Source organism: Camelus bactrianus, chromosome 8, assembly GCF_048773025.1.
Source record: "Camelus bactrianus isolate YW-2024 breed Bactrian camel chromosome 8, ASM4877302v1, whole genome shotgun sequence".
In the NCBI taxonomy this organism is placed as follows: Eukaryota; Metazoa; Chordata; class Mammalia; order Artiodactyla; family Camelidae; genus Camelus; species Camelus bactrianus.
In genome coordinates, this window is record NC_133546.1 from 75,999,331 (window position 1) to 76,009,077 (window position 9,747).

The following is a 9,747-nucleotide window of genomic DNA, read 5'->3' on the forward strand; positions in this document are numbered from 1 at the left end:
CTGAGTTCCTTTTTTCAGACTGCTTGAGTTTGAATTCAGATATCAGGGCCACACAACCTCGCTGGGTTAATTACAGTGAGGGTAGATGATGTCCCTGTCTCTCTTGGTCTCTTTCTCCCCTCTTGTCTCCTTCCTCCCTTCCTTTGTAAGGAATCCTATAAAAGACACTGTCCCATGCATTCCAGTGGAGGTGGTGTAGCAATCCCATGATGACCAGTCCACCTGATTTGTAATTCTAGCTCTGCATCCCAACCTCCTGCATGAGTTTGGCTTCATCCATAAAATAAGGCAATAAATTGGTGGGAATGTAAATTGGTGCAACTTCTGTGGAGGAGAGTATGGAGATTCCTTAAAAAACTAAAAATAGACTTGCCATATGATCCAGCGATCCCACTCCTGGGCATATATCCAGAGAAAACTCTAATTCAGAAAGATACATGCACCCTGATATTCACAGCAGCACTATTTACAATAGCCAAAACATGGAAGCAACCTAAGTGTCCATCAACAGCTGAATGGATAAAGAAGATGTGGTCTGTATATATATACAATGAAATACTACTTAGCCATAAAAAGAATGAAATAATGCCATTTGTAGCAAAATGGATGGACCTAGAGATTGTCATACTGAGTGAAGTCAGAGAAAGACAAATATCATACAATGTAAATTATATGTGGAATCTTAAAAAAAGATACAAATTCTATTTACAAACCAAAAACAGACTCACAGACATAGAAAACAAACTATGGTTACCAAAGGGGAAAGGGTGGGGAAGGATAAATAAGGGGTTAATCTGGGGATTAACAGTCACATGTTACTATATGTAAAATAGGTAAACAAGGACCTACTGTATAGCACAGGGAACCGTATTCAATTTCTTGCAATAATGTATAATGGAAAAGAATATGAAAGGAAAAAATGTATATGCATGTATACATATAACTGAATCACTTTGCTGTACACTTTAAACTAATGTTGTAAATCAACTACACTTCAAAAAAATATTTTTAAAAACCACAAAAGAAGACCAAAAAAAAGGGAACAAAATTGTACAAAGCTTTTCTCTACTCTGAACCTGTGTTCCCAGTTCAGCTACCCTCTTACATGGATGCTGAAGATACTGCTCACCTGCATCCCCACAGAATCCTCTTGGTACAAGATGCCATTTGAATCTTGCACTGAGCTCAAACTACAGGGTGTTTCCCCTCTGCATTGTTCCTCAGTTTTGTCAGCTGGTAATGATTATGGCAATAACACAACTACCTGCATATTGAAAACATTGCCTGGTGGATCTTAGGACAATAGCCTGCTCATCCTTGGTGACTGCCTTTGATGAACTTGCAAGAAATTGGGCCAATATCAACACAGGATCATGTGACAACAATCATGAATGGCTTCTCTGATCAAACATATTATCATGTGGTTATAATATACAAGGATTCTAAGTTTGTCCTGTAGGAGTCTGGTGCAGTGAGAAAACACTGCTCTGGGAGACAAGGGATCAGGACAGAGTTTCTAATCAGCCACTGATTCTTGCAATGAACTCAGTCAATTCACATCACCCCACTGGGCCCCAGAAGCACAGAAGAAAAAAACATTCCCAAAACTGGCTATAATGTGAGCAGTGACAGCTATGGCTACACATCTCATTCATCCAACCCAGAGGCAGTTACCTTGTCTGCAGATTCTAGTGAATTGGGCTGGGCCTGGGGCTAGTCACTGATGGGCTGGGAAAGCTCCCCAGGTGATTCTAATATGCAGCAGGTTTGCGAATCACTGCTTTAAGAGGTCAGGGTTGTCATGCAGGGTTGCAGCCTCACTGAGTCAGTACTGGTAGCTTGGTACAATTGTCAATTTTTTTCTGCTGAAAAGTTGGATTATTATCCCTGAACATAATTACCTTTCTTGTTTGGGAAGACAGCTACATTTTCTTTTAATATGAAAAATGATAATATATAAGACCCTGTGGCTGATTTCAGTGGGAGAAGTTGAGACAGAGGGAGAGATGAAATTACTCTGGAGAAAAACGCAATAGGATGCTGAGTTTTCTGATGAGGTCCATATGGCTGGTTGGAGGCTTCGACTAGAACATGAAGAGTTGAGGGAAAGATCTTTGGAGGAGACAGAGGGTCCAGTAGATGGCAGCAAGCAAGAGCCTACAGAATTAAAGACCAATAAAAGACAAGGAAAGATCGTCATTGCAAGAAAAGCAGATGTCAAGGGATCAAGATGGATACAGAGGACATAGTGGGTAGGAGGTGGTAGTGTTTAAGAACTGAATTAAAAGTAGGGGTTACCTGTTGATGGACACTTAGGTTGTTTCCATGTCTTGGCTATTGTATATAGTGCTACTATGAACATTGAGGTGTATGCATCTTTTTAAATTAAAATTTCCTCTGGATATACGTCCAGAAGTGGGATTGCTGGAAATCACTATGCTGTACACAAGAAATTAACACAACATTGTAAATCCACTATACTTCAATAAAAAAGTAGGGGTTAGAGTGAAAGAAGATAGATAAGTCATTACCAGTTGGTAGCTTCTTCCATAAATACAAGAGAACTAGGCTCTATATGGTTGTCTGAGATGAGCTTAAATTACTTTGTTCAGTAATGAATGGCAAAGTGAAAACATTATTTTCATAATTTAAGGGGGCTAACCCAGACTGTTCTAGTTGTAGAAATTTGTAATTTAATTTAAATTAAATTAAATTTACTTTAATATATATTAGTTTGGTAACTTGAAGCTGGAGTACTCTCTCTTCCAGTGATAGAAAATTTTGTAATATAATTAAATGCATTCCCATCCTAGGGTTGAATGAAAATGTCTAATGCTGGGTCTGACTATTTATTTCTCGGACCTATAATATGTATCAATAGTGATATATTTACTCCTCTTTTATTTTTCAGCTTGTGATTGAATTTTACCAAAGTCTCCAGCTCTTATATCTCCTTATTTTTTTTAGCTTTCTTTCAGCTTTATTTCTTCTATATTTTGTGTATAAAACATGGTCCTTAAGAATGAATTATTATTAATGTTGTTATTCAACTGGAGGCAAGGCAATATTTCAGAAACATGACTTATAGTGAATGAAATACAGGCACACAGAAATGTCCCCAAAGCAAACACACAAAATAGAAACACAGTCCTACTGAGGGCAGAATGCCCAACAGGAGTACCAGTAAGTAGCTATATTTTGTGGTTTTGTTGTTCCTTTACCATTAACCTGGGATAAATGATTTAATGCCATGCCTCAATCTTCCACTGGCCAAGGAAGACCATACCAACCCTGTGGACATTGCATCATGAGCATTGATGCTTGTACAACATGGGCCTAGGTCAACCACATTCTTAGTAAACCTGGAAACAATCTGGGCCTTTGAGCAGCTAAATTTGGGGATAATCGTTGGCTTTACCCAATGACAAAGAGCTCCTTCACTTGTTGGTTTATTTCCAGACCAGGAACATCAATGGACACTAACATATATGAGGAGGAATATCGTGGGAAAGTGCAGGAGACACAAGGGGGACATAATTATACCCTGTACCAAAGTGGACGTTGGCATGTGCTCCAGCGTGGGTGCGCAGCTCTAGGGGAATCGAGGAGAGAAGCCTCAAGGGAAAATGCTACTATTTCAGGGGCCACACAACTAGAGGAACTGGCGTTGGCAAATTGGAGGAGTGAGTCACCACATATCAAAAACAGTCCAAATCAGAAAATATTGCAGTTTCTTGCCGATATCCCTTGAGAACATGTATCCTATAATTTACCTCCCAACCTGGGACATTTTGAGAGTGAAATGAAGTATATTAACAGGCATTCTGCATAACAGGTGTAACCTAGGACCATCTTGGGCAATCTGGGAAATAGTGTTAAGTCTGAAACTAGGCAGAGCGCAAGCTGTTACTATATCTGCAAGCTCACCAGTTAGCCTGCTGCAGTTATGTATGTGTGTGTGTGTGTGTGTACACACATATATCTACACACACACACACACACAGAAACATGACTGATACCTCTGGCCAGATCAGGAAAAAGACCTCTTATTTCCTCACAGAGCTTCTTGCGTCCCCACATCCCAGGTTCCCTCCTAGCAGCCCCCTGAGATCCAGATGTACCTGCCCAGGTGGCATGAGGGGGGCACCATACTGTGCAGCTCACAGCTTACATGGGGTGTAAGGCAGGTAGCACGTCCTCCCTGCCTCCAATCTGGGGAGATAGGGTGCGAGACGAGGGGGACTGGAGGAAGGGAGGGGACTGGAGGAAGGGAGGGGACATGCCTCGCTTTGGACGGTAAACAAACCGTCCCTGAGGAGGATCTGCTGGACTCACTCCCTCCACCACCCAGCATGTAAACCAAGGGCCCTAGGGAGACACACCCCTGCAGCACTCTGGGGCTCTGACTCTAGTTACCCTTCAGACATCCTTTATCCCGATGCCAGAGCCCTTTGCTCAGAAACATTACGATATTCATGGAATATTCAGAAACTTGCTCCATGGGACCCATGGGTAAGAACCAGCCCCAGCACCTGCTGGGCTTTGGCCTCGCTCACCAGCTGGACAACATCAGCCCCCAGACCCCTGGGCCCTGCAGCCAGAGACCCCAGGTCCTGGCTCTGCCCACCGGTAGGCTGGCACCAGCCCCAGGACCTGGCCCCACCCAGCAGTAGTGGGCACTAATTCCAGGATCTCCTGGGCCCTGGCCCCACCCACAAGTGGGTGGACACCTGCCCCAGGACCACCATAGCCATGTAATTTCCCAAATAGCACCCAGGCCACCCACCAACTCGTTGACACACCAGCCCTGGGACCTCCAGAGGCTTGTAACTAGAGATCCAAGAACCAGGCTCTGCCCACCAGTGAGCTTGCACTAGCCCTGGGATCCTTTTGTGCTCCAGCCCCACCTACCAGGAGGTCAATGCTAGCTCCCAGAGACCTTGGACCGCACGGTCAGCCTTGTAAGGCACTGGCTTTGATCACTAGCAGGCTGGCTATATCTGGGATCCCCCAGCCCCACATCCACCCACTCCAGAACCCTGCTTCACCCACTAGTGGGTCAGCACTAGTCCCAGGGTCCCCTGGGGCCCTGCAACAGCAGCCTGTGACCTGGCCCCACTAACCAGTTGCCTGGTCCCACCAACAAGGCCTGGAAGCCAACCAGGGGCCAACTATATCTACCAGACCAGCCACTGTAGTCAGTCTGTCACAACTGAAGGACCCATGCAGCCCACATTGGGGCGGGGGGGGGGGCATCCTCGGAGCTTTTAGCTCTGGTGACCAGAGGGGAGCGCACTGCTGGGATGCTTAGAATGTCTACTGTAAAAGGCCACTTCTCCAAGGTTGGGAAATACAACCACCTTACCAGATACGCAGAAATATAAACAGCAAATTAGGCAAAATGAGGCAACAGAGGAATACCTTCCAAATAAAGAACAGAGAAAACTCCAGAAGAACAAAGTGAAGCAGAGAAAAAAAAATTACCCAATAAAGAGTTCAAGGTAATGATCCTGAAGCTGTTCAAAGAACTTGGGAGAAGAATGCATGAACAGAGTGAGAAGTTATAATTCTTTACCAAAGAGTTAGAAAATATAAAGAAGAGCCAAACAGGCTGAAGAATACAACAGCTGAAGTGAAAAATACACCAGAAGGAACCAAGAGCAGATTAGATGATACGGAAGAATGGAAATCACTGTAATGAAGAGAAAAAATTAAAAGATTTCTGTAAGTGAAAAAGAAAAAGTCACAACTAGAAACTTGAAAATTACGAAAGGAAAACTCATTGGTAAAGGCAACTATACAGTAAAGTTAATAAATCAGCCACGTATAAAGCTAGCAGTAAGGTTAAAAGACAAAAACTGTTTATATCCACAGCAAGTAATTGGGGGACATACAGAAAAAAGATGTAAAATACGATGTCAAAAGCAGTAAGCCTGGGGGTGGTGTAGTAAAAATGCAAGGTTGTTAAAATACGTTTGAACTTAAGAGATCAGCAACTTACAGTAATCGTACATATTAAATCTATGTACAGTGTGGGGAGTATATTAAATGAGTATATAACATCTTTGTGTGGTGACAGTTGTAACTAGTCTTATCTTGGTGATTACTTTGAAATGTACAGAAATGCTTATACAATATATTGTGTAACAGGAACTAACAAAGTGTTGTAGGTCAGGTATGCCTCAAAATCAAACAAACAAACAAACAAAAACTCACAGAGAAGGAGATCAGATTTGCGGTTACCAAAGGCAGGCAGGGGGTGGGGGAGGGGGAATTGGATGAAGGCAGTCAACGGGTACAAACTGCCAGTTATAAGATGAATGAGTACTAGGGATGCAAAAAGTGCAACATGATAAGTATGTAACACTGCTGTATGTTATACGTGAAAGTTGTTAAGAGAGAATATCCTAAAAGGTCTCATCACAAGGAAAAAGAGGTGTTTTTAGTATTTTTAGGAGATGATAAATGTTCACTAAACTTATTGTGATAATCACTTCATGACGTGTATAAGTCAAATCATTATGCTGTACACCTTAAACCTACACAGTGCTGTGTGTCAATTATACCTCAATAAAACTGGAAGAAAAAAGGGGGATATTGACCTTAACTGAGAACTCTAGTGACACCCAAATTAGAAAGTAGATAAAAAAGAGTTTTGTGAAGGGTAGAGCCCTGTAAACCTAAGAGGTTGACGTTTGTAAAACTTGGATAATATTAATTATTAAATAGCTAACACTACCTGAATGCTTCTGCTCTAAAAAACTTTATGCATATTACTTTAATTAATCATCATAATCACTCCATGGGCTATGTACTATTATTTTTCCAATTTTCAGATGACAAATCTAATGCATTCAGAGGTTGAGTAACTTGTTCAAGGTTGTACAGCTTGTAAGTAAATTTAGGATTTAAATCCAGATATCTAGCTCTAAAACCAGGACCCTGTTCTACCTAAGCCTCCAAGACTCCAATAAAGCTCTAGGGTAATAAATAATACAAAAAGTGTACATTCATCCACTGGGTAGAAAAGCCAGCTTTCTGCACTGTCTCAAGGAGCTGTGATGACCTTAATAACCTAGGAACTAGCGCACGAGAAAAGATCTACTTTATGCAAACCAGGTCTGACCAAAGTTTTGCCACTTTCTGCATTAAAAGTTTGCCTTTGTTACTGTATAGCACAGGAAAATATATACAAGATCTAATGGTAGCTCATGGAGAAAAAAATGTGACAATGAGTATATATATGTTCATGTATAACTGAAAAATTGTGCTCTACACTGGAATTTGATACAACATTGTAAAATGATTATAAATCAATAAAAATGTTAAAAAAAAGTTTGCTTTTGTTTATGTTTCTTCTATGTCTACATTTTGACGAGGGTGGAAAGGACCTCTTTATTCTCTGAGAAGTACCCAGAGATGCTAGTAAACTGCTGGCTATATTCCTATTAAATTAAATCTTTTGATCTTTTGTAAAGAAAATAGCTCTATAAGCGTCAAGACTTTTGTTAAGAAATTCACTTCCTTTCAAACACATGGCAAAGCAAACTTTGATTTTTCTGAATTGCACAATTTTCTTATTTTCCTAGTTAATACTTTGATGTGTACATATAGATTTTCTGAAAATAACTGAAAAATTCTACTGCTCAAAACTGTTCCTATTATAATTATGCAACTTTTTATAGGTGAAAGGTCTTTTAAAGGTGAAATTCCTTTTTCCTTGCACTTATTTTAGTTTTAAAAAATTAATATGCATTTCATATTAATAAATCACTAGTTTTTTAAATTAATGAGTCTAAATACTTCAGACAATTCTCACTGTCTATGAACATATAGAACAAAAACATGGAGAAGAAACAGCCATAATAATTAATTATTAATATCGTAACTGTGTTCATAGCTAACGATCATCAAGAATTTACTATGTTCTGGGCACTGTTTTAAGTGCTGTATATGTGTAATTCATTGAATCTTCAGACCCCTACAGCACTGGGGCATTGGTGTAGGAGTTTACTGGGTTTCCCTTTAATTCTTGTCCTCCCGTTTTGACATAGCAAGAGAAGTTTGCACAAAGCACATGGCATTCTTTGAAACTTGATGTAACCATTTGCTAGATTTTGGTCAATAGGATATGAGGGTAAGTGGGGGAAATTTCTGGATCACACTTTTAAGGGAAATTAGGACATATTTCTCTTTCTTTTACTTCTCCCCTGTTGGCTTGAGCTGGTCATCATGGTGGGAGCTGGAGTATCCATCATGGTCCATGGATGGAAGCCATGGTTTGAGAAGAGCTGAAGGACAAAACAGAGTTGCCTAATCCCACAGGTCACAGAGCCATCTTATCAACCCTGCCCCTCCACCAGAGAGAGGCAAACATCTGTTTCATTTAAGTGGCTGTCCTTTTTGCTCTTCCTTATTCAGCCAAACCCATTTCCTAACTAATGTAGTTGGTGCCTCACTTTACAGTTGGATAAGCAGAGGCACACAGAGGTTAGGTTAGGTGATAGGGCTGGGATTGGAGCCACGGTCTGGCTCCAGCATCTTCCCTCTTAACCACAGCACCTTACTGCCTCAGATAAAGCGTCATGTGTATTTGTGCTTGACTTTAACACCTGTGACTTTCTACCATTCATGATTTAGGAATGGAGGCCAAGGAGTTTCTCTTTGTTCTTTTGCATTTTGGAACAGGTAAGGGTAGGGCTGAAATCAGTCTGGAGGTGGGGAGAGTAAGGCTGATCATGGAAACCAGGGGAAGTGAGGCACAAGGGATGGTGGGCAAAAGGTTGGGATGGGGGAGTAATGAAACAGGGAAAGAATCATGATTAAAGAGGTTTGACTCCTGCACAGCTGACACGGTGAGTAAATACCTGTGATACAGAAGGTGGTGGTAACATGAATGTTTTATTACCTGCGGCTCCTCTGGCTCCATGTCAGGTGAGTCGAGGTTGCCTGGCATCTTGCAGTTGGTCCTATGAGCTCCAGGTTCCATAGGTCAATAAAGATGATATTCTCTAAGACCTAAGAAAGAATATGATGCTCTCAAAATTTGAGAGTCCATGTGATGCTCTCCACAGCAGTCTCTTCAATGTTAATGTCTTCCTGGCTTCCTGGACACCACCAGGAGCAACATTTCCTAGAGCAGCATTTTCCTCTCCTGCTTGTCCTGCCTATTCCTTCTATCAGCTTTTTGGCAGCAAAGGCAAGACAACTCTTGGAATAAGTAAAGTATGATGCCTAAAATTAGAAGATTCTGAAAGCATCTCAGGTTGATCCCTCACTTTCCATATAGGTTGGCCTAAATCCATCTCAAAAAAGAAATATTCCTCTTTATTTTTCCTTTTTTCCCCCTTTTTTGGGGGGGTAGATTTATTTATTTATTTTAATGAAGGTACTGGGGATTGAACCCAGGACCTCATGCATATTAAACATGCACTCTACCACTGAGCTCCACTTTCCCTCAGAAATATCTCCTCTTACCACATGAGTTTTGAGTACGTTTCGTCCCTTCTCTGGACTTTATTTTCCTCAAATGTGAATGAAAACCTTGGACTGAGTGTGGAAGTCATTCACCAGGATAGCCTTCCACAGTTTACCGTCCTTGATAGCTCCAAGTTCCCAAAACACTTAAAAATAAATCATAGACCATGCATTTCCTTGACTGTTTCCTTCACTCTTCACTGCCCCAGTTACTTAGGTAATTGGAAGTTTTATGCATTCATGTCTTTGTCTAAGAGACCACAAAAGAGG

At 41.2% G+C, this 9,747-nt stretch overlaps 1 non-coding gene across 1 annotated transcript; it reads right to left on the reverse strand.

Moving 5' to 3' along the window:
- Positions 1-9,383: 9,383 nt before the first annotated feature.
- Positions 9,384-9,455, reverse strand: TRNAI-AAU (transfer RNA isoleucine (anticodon AAU)). The gene has a single exon. It is a non-coding gene; the product is annotated as a tRNA-Ile (tRNA).
- Between the last annotated feature and the right edge of the window lie 292 nt (positions 9,456-9,747).